This window comes from Python bivittatus, unplaced genomic scaffold, assembly GCF_059951505.1.
Source record: "Python bivittatus isolate LINGU-HERP-01145 unplaced genomic scaffold, Pbiv_v1 ctg000500_np1212, whole genome shotgun sequence".
Lineage (NCBI taxonomy): Eukaryota > Metazoa > Chordata > Lepidosauria > Squamata > Pythonidae > Python > Python bivittatus.
In genome coordinates, this window is record NW_028277079.1 from 1,142,741 (window position 1) to 1,154,253 (window position 11,513).

Sequence of the window (11,513 nt, forward strand, 5' to 3'; positions counted from 1 at the left end):
AATAACCCAGTTAAGTGCTTCACGAGAACAAGCCTCTAAGGACGCCTGGGGAGTTTTCCTCCTAGTGCGAATATTCAGTTATCACATATCTATCCAGGAGGGCAAGCGGCACGCATTTGAACCCACAGTCTTTAAGCCGGCATTAGAAAAAGGCAGAGCCAAGAAGCTTTATTCCTTAGCCGGCTCCATGGCTGCCCCCACGGCCACCTGCTGTTAGGGGCCCAGATGTCACCCAACAGCTTGATCGCATACCCATCACTCGAGTCACCCGCACCTCCAAAGGAATCCAATCCCTGCCCTCGTGCAGGCTTGTTCCCTTCTTTGCACGCTCGCTTTTCATCCTCGCAGTCCGTGCTGTGAACCAGCCGGCCAGCTTCCCCACTGGGTAGGGCTGGAAGTGGGGTCTCTCCAGCCTGGCGGAGGCTCTGGCCCCTCCGGACCACAGTGGGGAGGAACAGAACAGGCTCCCCCCCAGCTTGCTGCAGCCCCCAGAAACACCCCATCTTGCCACTCCCCGCGGGGTGCTGACGCACAGGGACCCTGAATGCAGCCCTGGGCGTGGGACCCGGTCCAGGAGGTTTGCTTCTGAAGAAGCCCGGATTGGCGGCCCGATCCTCACCCCTTGTTTGTGTTGGGTGGTGACCTGCTGGGGCCCTCAAGTAATTTGGCGCGGGAGCCTCTGTCCTTCTGCCAAGGAGCTTCTGTTCTCAGAGCCAGCGTGCGGAGGGTCTCTGAGCCGCAGAGCCGGGAGATTCTGTTTCCCGGGTTTATTTTTAACCCGAGGAATAAACATGGCGAAGGCTGGGAGATCACAGGGTAAATCCACAGCCGGGCACAACGCGAGAGCGGCCGACCTCCGGCCAAGGTGCCCTCCGGCTGAGTCGCTCTGCCTAAGGAACGGCCGTGGCAGCTGGCGACGATGGGGCTTGTAGTCCCACAGACCAAGAAGGCCCCGGCTTGAGGAATGACGCAACACAAGGCAGAGGTGGCCGTGGAACGGCGGCGGCCGCCTTTGGTGTGACCCGAGGCGGACTCTTCTCTGCTGGAAGTGCGTGTGCGTGCGTGCATTTGAAACGTTTCCACCACACTTCTTCATTTTCGCAATCCAACTGGGTTCTCGGGGCTTGAAGCCGAAAGGGCCTGGCTCTCCGTCCAGGACGCTGCAGTGACGTCCTGCCTGCGGAACCGGCACGGAACGAGGGGGTGGGCTGCGGGGCCTCAAGAGCCCCTCCCGGCCCTACAACTGGGGAGGGGCACACGAGGCACGGCCTAAAGGTCCAGTCTGGGGACTTGCTTCCGCAGCCGCCCAGAAGGCTGCTCCTTCCCTTCCTCCCTTTTTTGTGTAAATCTGCCCGCTTTCTGTTGAGAAACCTGCACTTCCAAGCTACACAGAATCAGCAGATTCCCTCTTCCCGCATTCCTCTTTACAATTAATTCCAGAACGGAGTCGTTTTCCAAAACGCTGAGCTCATCTGTAGCTTTTTGCTCCCTTCCGTGGGATTAATGTGCTTGCTTGCACAAATAGCACGTGCCACGTTATTTGTGCAAGCCATACACCACCGTCAGGCCCAGGCCATCGTGAATCCGGCCAGGCTCACCACTGCGGTCTCACGTCTCCTACGTCTGCAGGCAGCACATTTTATTAAAAGGCAGAAGCCTTTGTGAGTCTTCCGGACGTCCAGCGTTGCTCCGCTCCCCGGGTTCGGTTCCTTTAAAGCAGGTGACTGGAGATTTGCTGGCCGCTTGCCGGCATAGAGGTTGACCATAAATGGAGAGTCACAGTTTAGCAGCCCAGACCTCTGGATCTGGGGGGAGGGAACCGTGGCCAGCTTTCCAGAGCGCTGTGCCAATTGCTCTCCCTTCCCCGGCCCAGAGGGGCTGCAAAGCTCCGCTTTATCTGCGCTCCGACTGAACGAGCGCATTCCGCAGCAGAGAGATAAGCCCCCTTGCCGGACAGGCCAAGGCCACCGGCTGCCCACCGCCCAGGCCGGGGAGGAGGGGCTGACGGGCCACCAGCGGGCCTGTTGCCGAACCACAAGGGGACCGGCTTGGCTGAACTGGTTGGGGCCTTTTCAACGATCCTCTGCACACACATACACGTGAACTTGCTTACACACACACACCACCCAAGGGGTCTGGTAGCGGCTTTTCCGACACCCGCATTTTGTTAAAGGGCAGAAACCTTCATCAGTCTTCTGAATTTTCTCACACACACACAATGTCTCCTAAACATCTGCACTCAGTCCCTGATCAAGCCTCATCTCAATACAAAGAAATTGTGTCTAGGTTTAGGGTCTCGGTGTGTGCATGTGCGTGTGTGTGCACACCATTTTATTTACTAATGCACGCATCCTCCGCTCACCTTACAACGTAGCACACACAATGAATCTTTGATCCAAGTATGCACACAGACACATCCCCCTTTCCCTGCACCGCTTTCACCCAACACACACCTGGGCGGAGGGACTGGAAAGGAGTTTGGGGGGGGCAAAACCTCCAGTCACTGGTTCGGGACCCCCCAGTCCCCCAAATGCTACCACACAGGTTGCAGCACCCAGAATTTGGCTGCACGTGAGGCCGCTGCCCCGGTGCGAAGTGGCAGACGCGCAATTAAAATAAGACAAAGTATTTATCTGGGAGAACTCATGCCTACAGTACTGACAAGGAACATAAAATTGTAAGCCAACAACTCTGTGAATGATGCTTACAGATTTTCTTCAAGCTACGTTTGTGGATAACAAAAGAGATGGTCCAATAAACAAGAGGCCTCCCCAAACAGAAAGAGCCCCCCTAAAGCCCCTGAATCAAAGCAACTTTCCCTTTAAATTTGGTTTGTTCCCTTCTTTGTTTGGTACCAAGTACTCCTGCGCATCTGTGTGCAAATATAAAGGCAGAAAGACAAAGGAACCGACACTCACACAACAAAGGAGAAATGGGACCATTTCTAAAACCAAATCTTAGGATAAAATAAAATACAATCAAATACAGACTTACGAACTTTCTATTTTCAAAGAAGGGCGAGATCCAACGTAAAAGTAGAGTTAATGTATTTATCGATGTCACACAAATCACAATAATGAAAGGAAAGTAACGTTTCCCTGGAATTCAGCTCAATTATACATGAACACATCCTGTTGTTTCCCTGGCTACAGAGTGGACATGGTTTGTCGGTGTCGTCTTCCTAGATAGGGAGGAATTTCCGGGTGGTGTCCCATCCAAGGGCAACCTAACCTAACCCTGCTTGGCTTTTGGGTTCGGCCAAAATTAGCCAGAGGCTGCCACCTGCTCTGGATTAAAGTGGCATTCGGAGGAAATGAACCGGGGGCAATGTTGGGAGCTTACAGCAGATACGCAGGCTGGGAACGTGACAGGGAGACCCTGAATGGACTTAGAAGAACTTTTTTCCAAAGGCCCCACTGATGTCCCCTGAATGGACACCAGAGCGGGGTGGGCCGAACCTCTCACATGGCCCCCAGCCCTCTCAGTAAGGGGGCACTGATAGCTGGGGCCCGCTCATCCAGTCCACGCCTGCTTCAACGGGCACAGGAGGGGAGCGAAAGAGTCGGCCGCCTGGGCTCCAGGCCCAGGGAGAACCCAGAGCAAAGCCTGGGACGCTTCTGTGTCCGGACTGCTTAGCAACTGGCACGCTGGCCTCCCGCACAGGCTGCGTGAGGCGGCAGACCCGCGGCTTGGCCCGGGACGTGACTTCTCCCGAGAAACCCCTGAACCGTCCCCCACTGTTTAGATCGCGCAGGTGACAGCCATCTGTGCTCAAGCTGTGGGAGCCGCCAGGAGTGTTTATTTTCTTGGGATTGGGCAAATTTGGGGCAGCAGAAAAAGAAGCCAGACCTGAATGATGGAAGGGGCGGGAGAAGATGAGGGTGCCAGCCAGCTAATCAGCGGGTCTGGCCCTTCCACCCAGGCTACTGGACAGGGCGAGGAGAACATCAGGAGCTGCCTCCGTGGGAGGTGCTGCAGACCCAGCAGGGAAACTGAGGAAAGGCCCCTCAGGGCATCAGCACATCTGGGAGCTGACAGGGTGCTGCAGTGCAGCAAGACTCACCCTGCTGCAAAGAGATCCAGTCTGACCCACCAGCCATGCCCGTCACGGGATGCTTCCCGCTGGCCTCCTGCGTGGAACACGGGGTGCCAGGTAGCTCCCCAAAGTCGCCCTGGCAGTGGCGATGGGGTCTCTGGGGTTCCCACACCGCGCCGCTTCTTCTCTCATCTCAGGAGGGAGGGAAGAAGCACGCAAAGCAAAAGGAGCTCTTTTTTTTGGCTTTAAACTGCCCCAAACTCAGTCATTTTCCTTCAAGGGGAAACACCGGCTAGAAAGTCATTTGCTCAAATGCACGTTAAGGGCTCTTGATGGCCGGTGGCTACTAAGGAGCACATAAAGCAGCACTCGTCCGATCAGCACCTGAGAAAGGAAAATGCCCAGCCACAGAAATAAGAATGAATCTTGATCTTGCGTGCTTGGGGGAACCCAACGGGTGCGGATTGCCTGAATGTTCGCTTCAGCCTGGCCCTTAGCAGCCACATTTCCCACCGAGCAGGCAATCAGCTGATTCTCTGCTGTTGCTGTTCGATGCCCCGGTGCGCTAGGAGCTGCACAGAATCCTGGAACCATTTGCATTGCAGAGGTTGGACTCGGAAGAGGTATTGAAGGTAGACTGCTCTGAGACATGAAGGTTCCAGTTACGATCCATGGCCCGGAACGAGCTCTAGCCTGGGTGACTCACTTCTTTCCCAGCCCAGCAATTACAGCTGCCCCGGACAGAGAAATGATCCTGCACTTCCAGTTCTCACTCTGACGTGAGAAAATGTGTTTTGGGTCTTCCTTTCCAAAGAGAAGAGAATGTCAGACACGTTCTTTTCCACGTGTGTGGCCTTCTGGCCATTATTGCACGATGAGGTGGCTGAGGAGGTGTGAAGCGCTCCTGCCTGGGCTCGCCTTTCTTTCCCTTCCTTTCTTCCTCCCTTTTCCTTTCCTTTCCAAAATAAAGAAAGAAAAAAGAAATGGAGATTTTTGATTGATTGATTGATTGATTGATTGATTGTGCCATCAAGTCATTTTCAGCTCCTAGCAACCACATAGATTTTCTCCACGATGACCTGTCCCCATCCCAGTCCTTCAGCTCTTCCAAGGGTGCCCCGTCGCCCCTGTGGCTGGACCCGTCCCTCCTACTGGCAGCCCTCCTCTTCTCTTTCCTAATAGAGATTTACAAGGTATATGACACTGAATAAGAACCTTTAAAGAACCTTTAAAGTTAGAACAGTATATACAGTGTTTCTCAACTTTGGGAACTTTAAGACGTGTGGACTTCAACTCCCAGAATTCCCCAGCCAGCGCTACACTGGTATATGGTTAATCTTATATCAAATTAGCACTTTAAAACCATGATTGAAATCAAATCAATAATTAGCAAAGGCACCCAGTAGGATAAGAATCATCAGTCAGAATAAAGAATTAGTTAGGCATTTCTATCCAGCCCGAAACAGTCTGTCCTTCTTATAACAAGTCAAGCAAAATGTAATTTTTTAAAGCCCTGTGTTGAAAGAAACGTAAACTTTAGATGTCATAACTTTAGTCCGTGTGCAAAATTATAGTCCATACATGGTTTTTAGGTTAAATTAAATTCAGTATCAGTGTTGTTTGTTAAAGTTATTTTTGACATTCATGCATACTCTCATAGCTTAGACTGCCAATCTTCTAAAGAAGGAATTATGTGTAATTTCCACTAAAAGAGCATAAAGTATCTTAGCAGCTGTTTTTCTATACAGAGCCAAGTTCATATACTTTGTAGAAATATAAGACTTAGTAATGCTTAACAGAAAGACAGCTGGCAAGAAAGAAAAGTCAGTCTTTAAAATGTGTTTCATTCTCTGATGAATTATCTTCCAGAATTGTTGAGCTTTAAGACATTGCCACCAGGTGTGACTAAATGATCCAATCTGATGACTTCATTTCCAACAGTTTTCTGGATATGTATTATTTTTCTTGACAATCAGTAAGATGGAATATATCAACAAACAAAATTTCTTGTACAATCCTGCCTTCCACTGCAGCAGTCCACTGTTTCTCCAAGCCGTCAGGCCAGGAAGTTGGGAGTGCGATTTTATGATCGGAAAGTGTTGTTTACTTTGGGCACCACGGGTTCTTGTTTTTAATTGTTGGGTTTAAATCTCTGAATGCCACCCAGAGTCACTGTTGTGAGATGGGTGGCTATATATTTATAAATTCATCCATTCATCCTCTTTCCAGCAGCCTCTCTTCCTTCCCACCCTTTCGTGCCATCCCAAGAGAAGACCGCAGTGGGTATGCTCTGAGTGGGGCATTTTCAGGAGGACGCTACTAAAATACAGCTTCCACTCAGGGAAAAGCTGGAGAGTTGTAAACACCTACAGCTGCCACCTGAGTCCTTAGTCAACCTTGGCTAATCTCAGAAAGGTAAACAGAGTCGGGCTTGGTTCATCCTTGGATGGGACGCCACCAGGAAATTCCTACACTGGGAAGCTGAAAAAAACCACCCTGGAAAAGGCAGCGGTCAACTGCATCTGTATCACTGCTAAGAAACCAGTATGGGAGGGTCCATGAAGTCAATATCAACCGAGAGAGGCTATTCCTTGGCCCAGCTGCAGCCACCCAATTCTGAAGGACGCTCAGAGAAGAGCCTCTGAGAAGCTGCTGCTGGAGCTATCCCCTGCTGCACCTTCAGTTTAGGTGAAGTGGTAATAACGTCCCCCCCCAATACAAAATGTCCAGGTTCCCTTTGAAACAGACGCACCACTTGAGGGCCAGGAAAGGAGACCAGCTTTCTAAGATGCTAAACAGCCGGTGCATTTTCCAGGAAAATGGCCAAGGTGAGCAGCAGGTAGATGTTCTCTTCCAGCCCTACCTGTAGAAGGAGGGCTGGAAAGGACTTGGAGATAATCTGGCCCAACCCCCAGCGCCATGCAGGGATCCACTACTACAGAACCCAGGATCCTCAGATCCACTTGGATAAAAGGACTCCACTGACAGTCCCACCCTGTAACCCTCCCTTTTCCCCAGGCTTCCCCCCACTCCCTTTTGCCTAGAAGTCGCCAGAGCGTCCTAGCAGCGCACCAGCTTCTCCTGCAGAAGCTCAGAGATACCGGCAGCAGTTGGCATCGTTTGTGTGATGATTCAGTGCGGTGTTTCTCAACCTCAGCAACTTTAAGACGGGTGGACTTCAACTCCCAGAATTCCCCAGCCAGCCAGCTGAAGTCCACCCATCTTAAAGTTGCCAAGGTGGAACAACATTGGTTTAGTGCGTTGTGCAATCCAAGAAACAGGTTACCTGTGTTGTACAAACAGGCCCTTTGTGGTTAAGCCCGCTTCTTGACAATTTCCAGCCATCAGTTTTAGTTTTTCCCCGAAGAGACAACAGAGAAAAACCTTTTTCCTTCTTCCGCATGGCAGCCTTTTAAATATTTGCAGAACATCCCATCTGTTCATGATCTTTCTGCCAGGCTAAATGGATCCAACTCATTCAGCCTTCCACAAATCCAGACTGAAGGATTTCACTGCAATTTACTGGCCCACTGAACACCAGTCTTCCTGAAGATGCTAATCTTGCAGAGTGTTCAGTTTCACGAGATCTGGGGAAACATCCACAAGCCAATCCATCTTTTGCCCTTCAGCCTGCAGGATCTTCAGAATGCAAACAGCTGAGCCGGAGAAGTGGTTGTCAAAGTCTCGGGCTCCTAAAATATTGCTTGTTTCTTAGATTAATATACAGGTAGTCCTTGATTTACGACCATTTGTTTAATGACTGTTCAAAGATACGACAGCACTGAAAAAAGTGACTTACAACCAGTTCTCACACTTACAACCATCGCAGCATCCCCACAGTCACATGATCAAAATTTGGGCACTTGGCAACCGGCATGTATTTACGATGGTTGCAGGTCCCGGGGTCATGTGATCACCATTTGCAACCTTCCCAGCCAGCTTCCGACAAGCAAAAACAATGGGGGAAGCGGGATTCGCTTAACAACCATGTAATTCACTTAACTGTTGCAAAAAAGATAGTAAAATCAGGTGTGACTCATTTAATGACCATATGACTTAGCAACAGAAGTTCCAGTCCCAATTGTGGCTGTAAGTCGAGGACTATCTGTATCACTTTTTCTCCAAAAGCCAAGGTGGTATGCCAATTTTCCCTCCACAGCCTGTAGGGTAACTTGAGCTAAGAGAGGGACCAGCCCCGGTGCCACACAAGGGGGGTGGATCAGAACCCGGGATTTTGCAACCGCTTCGCCATGAGGCCAGGTCAGCCACTACTTCCATTCACAAACCCCTTAAGCTGGTGACTGGATTAAACTCTTTTCTGGGTTTGCTGACCAAACACACTTAGCCCCATGAAACCTAACCAAAGTTAACCTTAACCAAGCATAGCATGTGGTGTGAACGGAGCCACCAGCTCATTCCTTGACCTGCTCAAGTGTGTGGTACAAACACAGCTGTGCTCTCTCAATCCAACCTACCTCGCAGGGTTGTGGTGGGGAAAAATTTGAGAGGGAAAGCCACATATCCCCTCTGGATGCCCTGAAGGAAACACGACGCATATGCATCTGAGAAAGAAAGAGGAATAAGTGGAGAAGAAACGCAGGAAAGAGAGGTCAGGAGAGCTAGCAGGACTCTAATCTCACAGGGATTTGAAGCCCTTTGGCCACCGGTACGTCTCCAGCCTGGCCTACCTCACAAGGTTGCTGTGAATGTCAGGCAGTAGCGCACGGTTCTATTTGGGCACATCCTTTGGTTAATGGAGCCTTTTTTGTGTGCTTCTCGCAGAAGGAAAAGTACAGGGATTCCCAAAAGCTGTAGCCAGGGATGGTCAAAGAAGAGGAGAGAATGATTTTTTTGACACCCCCCCCATGGACTCCTCTGCTTATATCAGCAGCTGCCCCTCCTCCTCCCCTCCCCTCCCCTCCCGCGCCCAAGTACTTCTCCGCCGGCCCGGGCGCGCTGAGGACGCCGCGCGAACGGCACAACGACCACGCGAGCGCCCCCCGCCCGCAGCCTTCAGTCCCTCCCCGGTGGCGGGTTCAGCCGGCCTCCTTCCTTCGGCTGAGGAGCTCCCAGGGCGCGGGCGTGCCGGGAAGGCCACCCAGGCGCTGGCTCGAGGGCAGCCCCCTCCGGCCGTCTCTCGCCCCGGGGAGCCTGGAGCCACGCCGGGGCAAGCCCAGCCGGGCCGCGGGGAGGGAAGCCGCCGCCCCCCCCCCGCGCTGGCTGCGGAGCTGCTGCTGCTGCTGCTGGGGGGGGGCGGACGCGGCGCCCCGGACCCCCGCCCGCGCAGCTGCTCCCGGAGAGCGAGCCGGGCGCCCGGGCGCGGAGCTCTGCGCGGGGCCGCCAGCCGGAGCAGGGCGCGCAGAAGGGCGCGCTGGCCGGGCGAGCGCAGCTCCCCGACGGCAGCCCGGCGTCGCATCCAGCCAGGGCCGCCCAAAGCCCCCCAGCCGCTGGCTGGCGGGGGAGTTCTGGGAGCTGAAGCCCACCCCTCCTCAAGCGGCCAAGGTCGAGCAACGCCGCCTTCGGGCGATGCGTTCAGCGTCTCCCCCAACCTGGCGCTCCGGCTCTGGCGGCGGAGAGGCTTCGCCGGAGCAGAGCCGGGCTGGTCTCGCGGACCGAAGATCGGAGCGGCTTTCATAAAGTTCCAGCTCCGAGGCTGGACTGGGCGGCAGGAACCGCAGCTGGAAAGTTGGCGCTACCAGATGCCCCCTGATTTTTACCCCCACCCGCGGCCAGCCCGTCTGGGCCAGCCAGCAACTGCGAGAGTCGACGTCCACCGTTGGCGGTGAGCCCCCCGCCCCCCCGCCCCCCCCGCAGGCTGTCTTCAGGCTTTGAAAGCCGACTTTCCGTGGGAAGGATGGAGCCCGCTCCCTCTGACGCCTTCTCTGCCCCCCCTTCCCACCCCTCAGCGCCCCACCCAGATAACGGCTCCTCCAGCGCATTCCTGCTGCTGAGTGTTGGGCAACCTCTGCCCGTTCTGCCCCCCCTCGTCCTCTTTAAACGATGGCGCTTGCAGTTCATCCCCCTCCCCCGCTGCGATGCCTGCCGGGAGTTGGGGGGACTCCAGCTCTGTCCCCCCTCCCCACCTGGCTGGAAGGGAGCCAGCGCACCCACCATGGCCCTGCAGCTGGAGCCCTGCGCCCGAGAGGCCCCCTTCCCCCTTTAGCCCCGCTTCTCCCCGAGGGCCCGGCTGAGTGTCCTGTTGCCCCTCCCAACACAGGCAAACTGGGCACCTCGGCATCTCCAGCCCGGGAGCAGCAAGGCCTATTTTGGGAAGACCGACCGCACATGCCGAGCGCAAGGGGAGGACGGGCAAGGGTGCCCGTGACATTTACAAGGTGGTGGCATAATGGCTCCCGTCTGGAGAGGAGCGGAAACAGGCGGGCAGCGCTTTCCCCCGGTGGTTATCTCCCAACGGCTGGCAGGAGGCGAGGCAGGGCGCTGCACTCGCAGGCTTTCGAAGCTTGCACCCCCCGGCCGTGCCGCCCCAGCGATAACCCTGCGCAGGCCACAGCTTGGCTTATCTCACACCTCTCTCCCCCAGCAGGAAAAGGAAGCAAAGCAATAGCACTTGTCTCCACTCAGTTATTGGCTGGCCTGTCTGCAGGGGAGAAGTTGGGACCGGTGGGTGGATGATGGGAACAGTAGTCCATCCCACCCGCCGGGGGTGGCGGCAGTTGCATTCTAGCCCATTGGAGATGCCAAATGGCTAACGAACGGCAGCCCTTTGTTGGCCTTCTCTAGGCTGGGAAACTAAGCGGGATTAGGTGTAGTTAAAACTCGGATGGGAGACCACCCGGAAATGTCAGGATTGTTGGCTCCAGGAAGAAGGCACGCACGAAGCACTCCTGTTCTGCTGCCCAGAAAACTGCACAAAGGCACCAGCAGAGACAAGATTAATAGGAAGGAGATTTTCTTCTGATGGGCCCCGTAGCCAGCCACGTTTTCGGCACATTTGCCCTGCCGCATGCTGTGCCTGGGGCCGCCTTTGAGGACGGTCCAGAAGCTTCCGTTGGTTCGGAAGAGAGGCCAGTGCTGTACAAACCTGTCCCACCAGCCCTTCGCCACCCCGTTTCTGGACCCAATCCGAGGGGTGGTTTGTATGGCTGTGTCCTGCGCCTTCCTCCCCCGACCCCATGAGGTCCTCCCCCAAAGGAGGCAAGTTGGGCCTCTGCAAGGGGAGAGATTTTTCGGGGGGGGATTTCCTCCCCAGTGAGCCTCAATCGGCAGTCACCCTGGCATCCCTTTAGGGCCGGGCAAAGGCCCTTCTATTCTTCCAGGCCTTTTCCCTGGCTCCTAATTGCATTTTGACTTATATGGTTTTCGTCTTTGCAACCGCCTAGTCCATACGGTGTTTTTATTTTGCATTTCATTGTATATGTTTTTATTCAGACCGTCCTTCTGTTTTCAGCGCCTTTGATTGTAGATCGCCCAGAGAACTTTGGCTACGGGGCAGTTTTAAACATTTAATAAATAAAAT

The 11,513-nt window shown here is 54.0% G+C and overlaps 1 long non-coding RNA gene across 5 annotated transcripts; it reads right to left on the reverse strand.

Moving 5' to 3' along the window:
• Positions 1 to 3,036: 3,036 nt before the first annotated feature.
• Positions 3,037 to 9,916, reverse strand: LOC112541097 (uncharacterized). Of its 5 annotated transcripts, none has more exons than XR_015797335.1 (5): positions 8,972 to 9,916; positions 8,725 to 8,845; positions 8,512 to 8,598; positions 7,323 to 7,623; positions 3,037 to 5,211 (listed from the first exon to the last, which is right to left on the reverse strand). It is a non-coding gene; the product is annotated as an uncharacterized LOC112541097 (long non-coding RNA). The 5 variants fall into 5 exon arrangements; XR_015797336.1 differs by having other exon boundaries at positions 3,037 to 4,991; positions 9,520 to 9,912; XR_015797332.1 differs by having other exon boundaries at positions 3,037 to 4,991; positions 8,972 to 9,911.
• Positions 9,917 to 11,513: the final 1,597 nt, after the last annotated feature.